The sequence below is a fragment of the Brassica napus genome, chromosome C9, assembly GCF_020379485.1.
Source record: "Brassica napus cultivar Da-Ae chromosome C9, Da-Ae, whole genome shotgun sequence".
NCBI classification, from domain to species: domain Eukaryota; kingdom Viridiplantae; phylum Streptophyta; class Magnoliopsida; order Brassicales; family Brassicaceae; genus Brassica; species Brassica napus.
This window is the reverse complement of record NC_063452.1, coordinates 46,090,478-46,101,140: the sequence shown is the minus strand read 5'-3', so window position 1 is coordinate 46,101,140 and position 10,663 is coordinate 46,090,478. Positions and strand designations below refer to the sequence as shown.

Below are 10,663 nucleotides of genomic sequence, written 5' to 3'. Positions count from 1 at the left end.
CTTAATTAACTTGAGTTTAAATTGCTATTCATTTGTTGAGTTTACTCTTGCAATTTTCATTTGCAAAGTTCATCCACTTATCCCTTTCCAAGTTTTGAATTTTTCAGGTACCAATGGTTAAGAAAACTAAGGGAAAGTCGGATGCTGAGAAGCAAGAAGCTGAGAGACGAGAATCTGCATTGAGAGAGACAGATTTATCCTCGGAGCAGACTGGCTCTAGGACACAGAGGACTTCTCGACAGCAAACCTTGGCTGCAAAGAAGGCAAAAGAGCAGGAGAGGAGGGCAGTAAAAAGTGTAGCAGTTGCCACAGACGAGGAGAGTGGCGATGAAAGTGCGGATGAGCAGGCTCCTACAAAGAAGGCCAAGATGTCAAAAGGGAAGGAGGTTTCTGTTGATAGAGACAGGACGAAAACTCCATCTGTGGAAGAGCTGTATCATCATTTGCTGAATGAGGTGACTTGGACTCCAACCAGATTCGCCGACCTTGATTTGCTGAAGGAGTTGGGTCTCGATTCTGATATTGAAGCAAGGTTGGGGCACCTGAAGATGCCCAAACTCCTCACCATGGCCTACCCTGTCTACAGGGATGTCTCCTGTCAGTTCTTGTCTTCCCTTGAGGTCACTTACCATGACGCTCCGCACATGAGGCAAGGATGGGGCAAAATCAGGTTCAAGGTCAATAGGAGAGACTACAACATGAACTTCAAGGACATTGGGAGAGTCATGGGTTTCCAAGACTTGGCAGACTACTCCCTTCCCAAGTGTGAAAACCTCCCCACCGAGCTTTGGAAGTGTATCACTGGAAACAAGCACTCTACCGGGGCTGACAAGAACTCACATATCCGGCACCCGTCTGTACGCTACCTCTATAGGATGCTCGTCCATGCATTATACCCACGGAAGCAAGCTGGTAATGTCACCGAGGAAGACATGCGACTGCTCTGCCCGGCTATCCGCCCCTACGCCCCCCCTGGAGTGTTGCCCCTTCCAAGCAACGACATCTACGCTACCTTCGGGATGGTCAGCTTCTTCGTGAATCATCTCGAGCACTACAGAGACTGGGTATGGTACACCTTTGATTCGCGCACAAAGGTTGGGATAGGCGGGATGATCACACCACTGCTCCAATTTCTGAATGTTCCCTTGGGAAAGGACGCAGCAGGGCCTAAGTTCATTGATGGCACTTACTTAAGGATTGCCACCTATTTCAGTGGGATGTATGGGAAGGACTACGTCTACCACTACTACTTGAAGGGCAAGCCGGTCGAAGTGGTTCTTCCAAACCAGAACCTGACGAGCTTAGAGAAACCTGGAGCTATCAGCTTCAACATATCCCAGGAAGACTTTCTTGGAGAACACGGGTCTCTCGGTCCCATTGCTCCACCAAAGAAGAGGAGTGTTCCGACGAGACATGACGAGCCTCCTAGGGAAGCATCTGTACCCGTCTATGGACCTCCGCGCTACTACTTAAAGCCACATGATGGGGTTCTTCCTCCTGGTGCGCTTCGTGACGCTCATGAGCATATTGGTCGACTTCAGAGATGGAACAAGGCACAAGACAGGACAATAGAAAAGCTGAAGGACAAGTCCAAGGCGCTGAGCAAGACGGTGAAGAAGCAAGCAAAGACTTCAGCCAAGTTCATGAAGAAAGTGGCTGATGTATTGACCAGAGGAGGAATAGCTGGATGTAGCTCAGCGGACTTCGCCTTCGCGAACACATCAGTACCCCAGCCCCCACCTCAGCCTACTGATCTTGGTTTCCCCCTCACTGATAGACAGCTCTAGCGAACATGGAGGAACACGCCCATTCAACCCTCCACCTCAGGAAACAAGTCTCCATCTCTAGCCTCTTCAGATAGTGAGGTTGAGATTGACGAGGTTCAGAGCCAACAATGGTATGGAGACTGCGGCTCCGCACCTGGGGGTTACTACACCACGTTCCCACCGGACGACGATGATGTTGGGGCCTCTGCCCCTACTCACTATCCTTGAAGGTACTTCACTATTTTCCCTTGTATATACCATCTCATTTTTGCATATTAGTTTCCTCTTGTGGGTATCTCCCTCTACTTGACAATACAGAGATTGTGTAACTTAAGTTTGGGGGAGGTACCAAGTATTTGATCATGTTTGCTTTGATGAATTTGCATTGAGTCTTGCACACATACCTTTTTGCATAATAAAAAAACATATAAATTGCATCACTTGCATTTTTATGAGAGTCTAGAGCATATAGGTTGCATTCACTTGCATTGGGAGCAATGATTTAAGATGCCTTGTAAAGAACACTACCTCACACTCGAGTAGCTATTGCATCTCTCAAAAAGCCTTGTATGTTTTGAGCCTTGAAAACTCTTCCTGAATCTCATTAGTTGCTGAAACTCAATCTTTGAAGCCAACTACAACCTTATTTGAACTGAATGAACTTAATGCTTCTTGCTTATGGTCCCTTGTGTACTGAGTAATGGATATACACACTTGAGTTGTCACATCCTTTATGCTAATCTTTTTGACAAACTCGAATGGTACACCACTCCCAAAACCCTTTCCTCCTTTTAAGCTTTCATTGTTTGATGAGTGAGGTTTTTTTTCGGAAAGTCTTACATGTGCATAATGTTGAGAGTATCGGGAACGACAATGCTTGATCTTCATTCTTGCTAGATTAGGCACTCTATTGTCTAGCTATAGGTGGGGGTGAGTATTGTGATTATGATTTGGAAGCATGAAAAGTTCGAAGGAAAAGAATAGACTCTCTGTGTTTAAATGGATAATCTTATTGGAATTAGTAGATAAACATCTAGCTCGAGTTTATGAAAAGTCTTGGCCCCCGAAAAAAAAAATGAAGAAAAATATAAGAAAAGAAAGAAAGAAAAAAAAAAAGAAAAGGGGGCTAGCAAAGTTGTTAGGAGCTAAGATTGTTTTGAAGTTGAGGAAAATCTTTTATAGATTTCAAAGAAAAAGAGTTTTATGTGCAAAGTGTTCTTGGGATCTTTTGGTGAGAGATGTGAGTTGGGTTTGACATTGGCAAGTGATTGTGTAACTTGTATGTTTGGGAAAATGGTAGAACAATGGAGATTGAGCATTGTATGCATGAGTTGGTCCCTTTCTTAGATATATTATATGCAATGTCAAAGCTACTTGTCTTGAGAGTAAACCGCCTTAAAAGATCATGTATCTTGAACCTCTTGACTCACTTGAATAAAAGTCTTCTCTTTACCCAACCAAATGATTTGGACCAATTGACCATTTGCAAGAATTCACTTGATGTTTTATGCTTAATGAATGTAAGGGTTGGTTGATTTGAATGTGTGGATGCTTGATGATGATTGTAAGGGTAAAAAGAGTTGAGATATGCCTAGAGAAGCTAGAGCATAATAAGAGAGTATGCTCATGTTGGATTTAAATGTTGAATTGAGTGCTAGATGTGTTTCTTTTGGCTATGAGCTCCCACCTTCAAACCTCTCTCCCTATGAGTTCTAGAAAGTTCACTTGTGGACAAGTAAAAGAACAAGTTTGGGGGAGTTGATATCTTGCATATTTCCATTGTTTTATCCATTCACCCATGTGCATTTTGATCATATAGACTAGGATTTAGGGCCTGACTGGTTCAACCGCAGCGGTTGCGGTTGCAGCTGCGGAAGTTTGCGGATACGGGTGGTTGCGGTTTCTAGCGGTTTTAAGAGATTTATACGACTGGTTCTGCGGTTAGAAATTGGTGCGTTTGCGGGATACTTATGACTGGTTAACTACCAAACGCAACAGCGGTTAAATAATAAATTAACAATATTTACATTTTATATCATTATAAAATATCAAAAATAATAATATTATAATAAATATAAAATTTATATTTAGAAAGTTATAGTTTAAACTTTTTAAAAATTATAGAAAATATTTTCATTTTAAAGTTTTATAATATTAATTAAAATATAATAGATATATTTTTGTATTTTTATAATTCTAATTTAAATTTTTTATTGAATATTTTTATTTTTGTATTTAAATTGTTTTAGAAAAAAAAAAATTTATCCTCCCGCAACCGTCCGCAACCGCAAACGCTAGCTGGAACCAGCTTTTGAATTTATGAGGTTTAGAGCGATTTGGAGCGGTTTGGAGCGATTGTTGCAAAACGCCAACAACCGCTACCAACCGCAAAAGCTGCGTTTGCGGGTGGTAGCGGGAAAACCAGTCATACCCTTAGCCATGTTTAGGTTGCATTTTGCATACATGAGTCTTTATCAGATATTGGAGTACCACATGGAGTTCTTAGAGACATTTGGGTGCATTTGGAGCTCAAAAGAGGTGATAAAGGTGATCATTGGACGAGCAGTGCATGGGAGCGACCTCACCGGAGCGACACCGTGAAGTCACTGTGACACCCCTTCAGAGCGACTTGGCCAGAGCGACACCCCGATGTCGCTAGCGTTTTCAAAATATAATAAATGTTAACTATACAATTTCTATCTGTATCCCCTTCCAAAATGTAAAACATTAAAATTATATTATTGCAAAGTCTTTCTGAAGAAAAAAATAATAATACAAGGTTATACAATACTTCTATGTAAAAAACTAATTTATGTTCATGTATATATTCAAATTTTACTTATATTTGATAATTCCGAAAGCAAATGATGTGTGAGTGAAATAAAATTAATATATTTATAAATCTATTATTAAATATCCTAAATTTAGAAAACTCTTTAATAAACAAATTAGCAGTAAAACCATGCATTTAAATTACCATTTCAAAGAATAATCGAAAAATCGGTGCGTATCACCGGAAAAAAACCTAGCCAATAATAGTCTACTACATACAGTAGAACTTCTATAAATTAATAATATTGGAACTTTGAAATTTTATTAATTTATATAGATATTAATTTATAAAAGTTTCTTTATTTGGATTTCTTATTTTAATATATATTTATTCTAAGATAAGAAACATATTTGATTTTAATGTACAGACATGAATTGTTATTTTTTGAAATTTGAAATTCATATTAATATTATTATATTATTTGGTGTATATAATATATATTGCATAGAACTTAAATGTGGTTTTAGATATAATATTACTAAATCTCATCAAAAATATATTAAATGTTAAGACAATATAAAGATAATTCAATTGTGAATATAAAACAAACAATATAATAGTAAGTTCTTACTTATATAAAATATGTATACATATAAATTATAAATTTATAATTTTAATGAGATAATATATTTACATAGAATTTTCTAAAAAATTATTACATTATTATTTTATCGATTTGTGTCAAATTTTAAACCAGCCCAAGTTGGGACTGGTAAAATTTAGTAATTTATAGAGATTATTAATTTATCGAGTATTACTTTATAGAGGTTATATTATAATAAGTATTTACAAAATAAAAACAATACCCATGATATTTGTTTTTATCCACGATCATTTGTTTTTTTATGCTCTTATTTCTAATTGTTAAACAATCAGTAGAGAAACTCCCATTTGATCAAAAAATAGAATATAAAAAAGTATGTGCTCTTCTGTAGCTGTAGAAGAAGAGATTAAAACTATATTTTTTGCTCTTTAAGACCTAGAGATATCCTTTACGATCCATGGTTTAATAAGGTTTCCCTATGATTTTATATTTTGATCGATTTCATTTGATTTAATGCAAAATGCTCAAATTTGGAGAAGTTTTATGAGTATTACATCATTATAAAATCTTGCAACTCTGAACTAAATCAGTGATGATACTGAGTATGTTCACATGTCATTTTTAGTTATATAATTAAAATTTTGTGTAGACAACACTAATCTATTAACATAATCACACTCACAACTAAATGAATACAGAAGGAAAACTTACACAGATTTTTAATCTTGGATAAAAACAATACATTATATTCTGCGCATAACGCGGACCGACACTAGTATTTCAATATAGAAAAAGAATTGGTGTAGATAGATTCGAGACTCAAGCCCAATACCAAGTGGAGGCATATCTGACATATTCCACCGGGGCCTGCCACCTCGAACAATTCCAGTTTTGATCAGAGAGCTTGAAAATTTTGTTTTCATCTAAATCCATGATTTTGACACAGTTAGGACGACAGAGGGTGAGAGAGAAGCTTGAAGGGAGACAGAAAGGCTCAGATCTTGTGAGGAAAATGCAGAGATCTCCTATGTCTTGAGTGTAAACAGCGTTTCTTTCATCGTCCAGCTTGAACACCATTAAAGCTTCTGTTCTCAATCTCGCAGTGCCGTCATACATCATCCTGGCGAACTTCCTGTACAACTTAACCATGAAAATTTCGCCCGTGGGTTTTGACCCCACCACGTGTTCGCTCGTGCAGCACGAGTAACACGAGTCCAGAATGTCTCGTTTGGTCTTTGACAGTTTGGGAATGTTTTGAAACAGCAAGCTCTGCAACTTGGGAGGGTTCTTGCTGCTTTGGTTGTGATGATCCCATGATGCAATGATGTGGCCTCCAGCTCCAGGAATGAGAAACACGTCATCTTTCTTTGAAAATATGATAGGGGACGAGAAGAAGCTAGGGTTCTCGATTCTTACGTTGATCCACTCCTTCTCAGGGTCTGCAAAAACTGAGCTGAGGTCCCAAGAACTTGATAGCCACAACGCAGTCTTCGTCGTCGTCTTCAGGGGAAGATGAGGACATGGCCTTTGTCTGACGATCCTGAAGTTTCAGGGGCTTACCCAAAAAAAAAAAACATTTTAAGTTAATAATATTTTCATTAATTTTTATTTTAGATAAAACTTAGTTTGAATTATATATCTATTTTCGTTCAAAATTATATATTTTATTTAAAGAAAATTGATCAGTTTTATAACATTTCAAACATAATATGTTTTCTTTAAATCATAATAACACAAAACTTATTATTTGCATTTAAATTTATGTATTAAAAATCGTTTTTTATTTCACATTCACATTTCATATAAAAATATATGAATAAATATGTATTAAAGAAATTATTTTGTAATCTGAAGGTCTCACAATTCAAATGAATATGCACAAGCCCGGTTCTGGTGATTACCATTCTGTTGTTATATATCTTTTGCACAAAGTTCCTCCTTTTATTGATTGTAATATACTCATTTTATTCCACAAATATAGATTTTTTAGTATTATCACACACAACACATATTAAGAAAACATATTAAACTACCATAATAAATGTATTGTTTTTTGTAATTTTCAATTTTCAATAACTTTTAACCAATATTAATTCAATAAAGTTAATTAATTTTTTTGAAGTTTACAATTTTTTCGTAGATAACACAAAAAATATATCTTTTTGAAACAAACTTTTTTCTTCTAAAAAGTCTATCATTAAAGAAGGGATGGACTATATAATATACGATTCAATTTCTACACAAGTTTATGTATCTAACTATAGTCTATAGATCATGATTCATGAAGAACCAAGGTGCAAGGCAAGTACTTGCCGATTTTCATTCTACTCTCCTCTTGGCTTGGCTTGACTTAAGTAATTTGATTTAATATTTATTTTTAGCTTATTTGAGACAAATACTAGTTATATCAAATAATTTTAAAACATTAATATCCTCAAGTTTTTTTGTCAGCTAATATCTTCAGATTATTTGATTCGACTTGTTACTCTATAAACTTTTTGTGCTTTAAAAAAAATACTTAATTACTTGTAAGTATATGAAATCAAAATGCATATGACAGATATTTTTAGATACACAACAAGTGTTTGCAACGATTAACAAAAAAAATTATAAGTAACAAATACTTTAGAACGAATAATAACATGTAACATGACAAGTAACGAAATAAATGTTAAAAAGATATAATGATATCCACTATTTGACATATACTTGCAAATAGTAAAATTTATTGACATTTTACTCGACTAGACGATATACAGTGAAGCCTCTATAAATTAATAATGTTGGGACTACACCAAAACTATAATTTTTTTATTAATTTATTGAGATATTAATTTATCGATATAGTAATTGAACCAAAAACTCAATTTGGGACTATAAAATTGTATTATTTTATAGAGATTGTTAGTGTATATTAATTTATAGAGTATTAATTTAAAGAGGTTATACTGTATTTAACATTTGTTTTTTTCAAAACGGGTATGAGACAAATAACGGATATATGTAAGCTTGTTAACGAGTAATCATGTCCAACAAATAACGGATATATGTAAGCTTGTTAACGAGTAATCATGTCCATCCCTAGTTATATATAGTTATAGTGACCTATAAAATCTTCTAAAATATGAAGATCTCAACAATTGTATTTACATACGACAACAAGTACCATGCATTATGCTTATGCTATAACTTAATTGATGGTCCCCATTCTGGATTTTCTTACCAGCTGAACATATGGATGGTAAACCCAGCCAGTCTACTAACAAATTGGTGGATTTAGATTTGAATCAGTTAAAAATGGGCCTAACCAGTAGGCTTGCGGTTCAGATAAACTTTCACATGAAAGTAAGGATTGCTTTCGTGAACCAAACACAACCGAGGTTGTAACCATATCGGTGTTACATTTTGATCAAACTTATTAATAGAAAAATGTAGTTAAGTGGTGGATCCACAAGTTATAACACACACGCTCTATTACTATTATTATGTAGTTAAACTATACAGAGATGGTGACGTGGAGATGCACTTTTTTTTTTATTATTAGTACGTAGGGACCTGTCTGCCAAGAGTTTGTTGGGACGAGGAAATCTTGGAATTAAAGCTTCTCGATTTCAAGGGGCCAAACGTCGATGTGAAGTCAATTTTTATTCATTTCAAGACTTGGAATTAAGTATCAAAATTGCATCATCTTATCATAATAAACACAACTCCTTATGCTACACGTTTAACACCTAATACGATCTTCTTCTTTTTTTTTGGTTGGATAACGCACTACAAGAAAACAACGGCATACTGAGGGAAAAAATCGTCGGTATGTCGTCGGAATAACGCTATTCCGACGACATACCGACGAAAAAAATCCTCGGAAATAACTCCTCGGAAATTCATATTTCCTCGGAAATCCCTCGGAAATTTCCGACGGAATTCCGAGGAAACCCTATTTCCTCGGAATTTCCGAGGACCACAAGTTCGTCGGAAATTCCTCGGAATATTCCGAGGAAGATGTCGTCGGAATATTCCGAGGGATAAACTTCCTCGGAATATTTCCAAAATTAAAAAAAAAAATTATAAATTTATTTTTTTAAATTGAAATTCGAAAATATAAAATTAAAATTGAAATAGAAAACATATTTAAAATACAAAAAATAAAAAAATAGTTTTTATAAATAAAAAAAATGTTTTATAAATACAAAATTAGTTTTAATAAATATGAAATCATCTTTTTATAAATACAAAATAGTTTTTATAAATACAAAAAAATAATAAAAGAGTGTTTATAAATCAAAAAATGTTTTATAAATACAAAATTAGTTTTATAAATATAAATATTTTTATAGATATGAAATTATCTTTTTATAAATACAAAATAGTTTTTATAAATACAAAAAACAATAAAATAGTGTTTTTAAATCAAAAAAAATATTTTATAAATACAAAATTAATTTTAAAATATGAAATCATCTTTTATAAATCCAAAAATCGAATTTATATACAAAGAACGGTTTGTATATTTAAAAATAGTTTTTATAAATACAAAAATAAAAAAAATAGTGTTTATAAATCAAAAAAATGTTTTATAAATACAAAATTAGTTTTAATAAATATAAATATTTTAATAGATATGAAATCATCTTTTATAAATCCAAAAATCGAATTTATATACAAAAAACGTTTTGTAAAATCGAATTTATATAGAAAAAATGTTTTGTAAATACAAAAATAATGAACAATTTATAAAAAAAGTTCTAAATCAATTCAACACAACCAAATCACAATTCTAAACCTATTACACAACAAATCACAATCCTAACCAATCACCCTAACAAAAATCTATCAAAAACCTTCTAAAATCATCAAATCTACTTAAAAACCTAACAAATAGGACCTAAGAGAGTGGGATAGGGTCCTTACATGATTTGCAAGGGAATGGAAAGGATTCGCCGGAGAGATCGTCGCGAGAGAAGGTGGAGAACGCCGGAAGGAGAGAGAGATCGCCGGAGAGGAAGAAGAGAGAAATGGGGAAGAAGAGAGAAATGGGGAAGAAGATGCGTTTCAAGTTTATAAAACCTTGGGTCCGACGGATATTTTCCGTCGGAATTCCCTCAGTATTTCAATTTCAATTTTCGCGAAATATTTGGCGGCTTGTTTGCCCGGTTAAATGAAAATATTCCGAGGAAATTCCGACGGCCACTTAAATATCCGTCGGAATTTCCTCGGAATATTTTCATTAATTCGAGGAAAAAAATATCCTGTGCATGTATTTCTATTAATTTATATTGTTCCTCGGAATTTCCTCGGAATATTCCGAGGAAATTCCGAGGAACTAGTGTTTGGGTTTTCAAAACGTCAATTTTTTTTTTTATAAACGCATCGATCGATGTATATATATTCAAAAACGCATCGATCGATCACGTAGATGCACCGGGCCGTAAGAATGTGATCGATCGATGAGATTATCCCATCGATCGATTGAGGATATCAAGTGTTCCTCGGAATTTCCTCGGAATATTCCGAGGAAAT

General features: G+C 34.4%; 1 pseudogene; it reads right to left on the bottom strand.

The window, feature by feature from the left end:
- Positions 1-5,233: 5,233 nt before the first annotated feature.
- On the bottom strand, positions 5,234-7,152 carry LOC106448991 (annotated as a pseudogene).
- Positions 7,153-10,663: the final 3,511 nt, after the last annotated feature.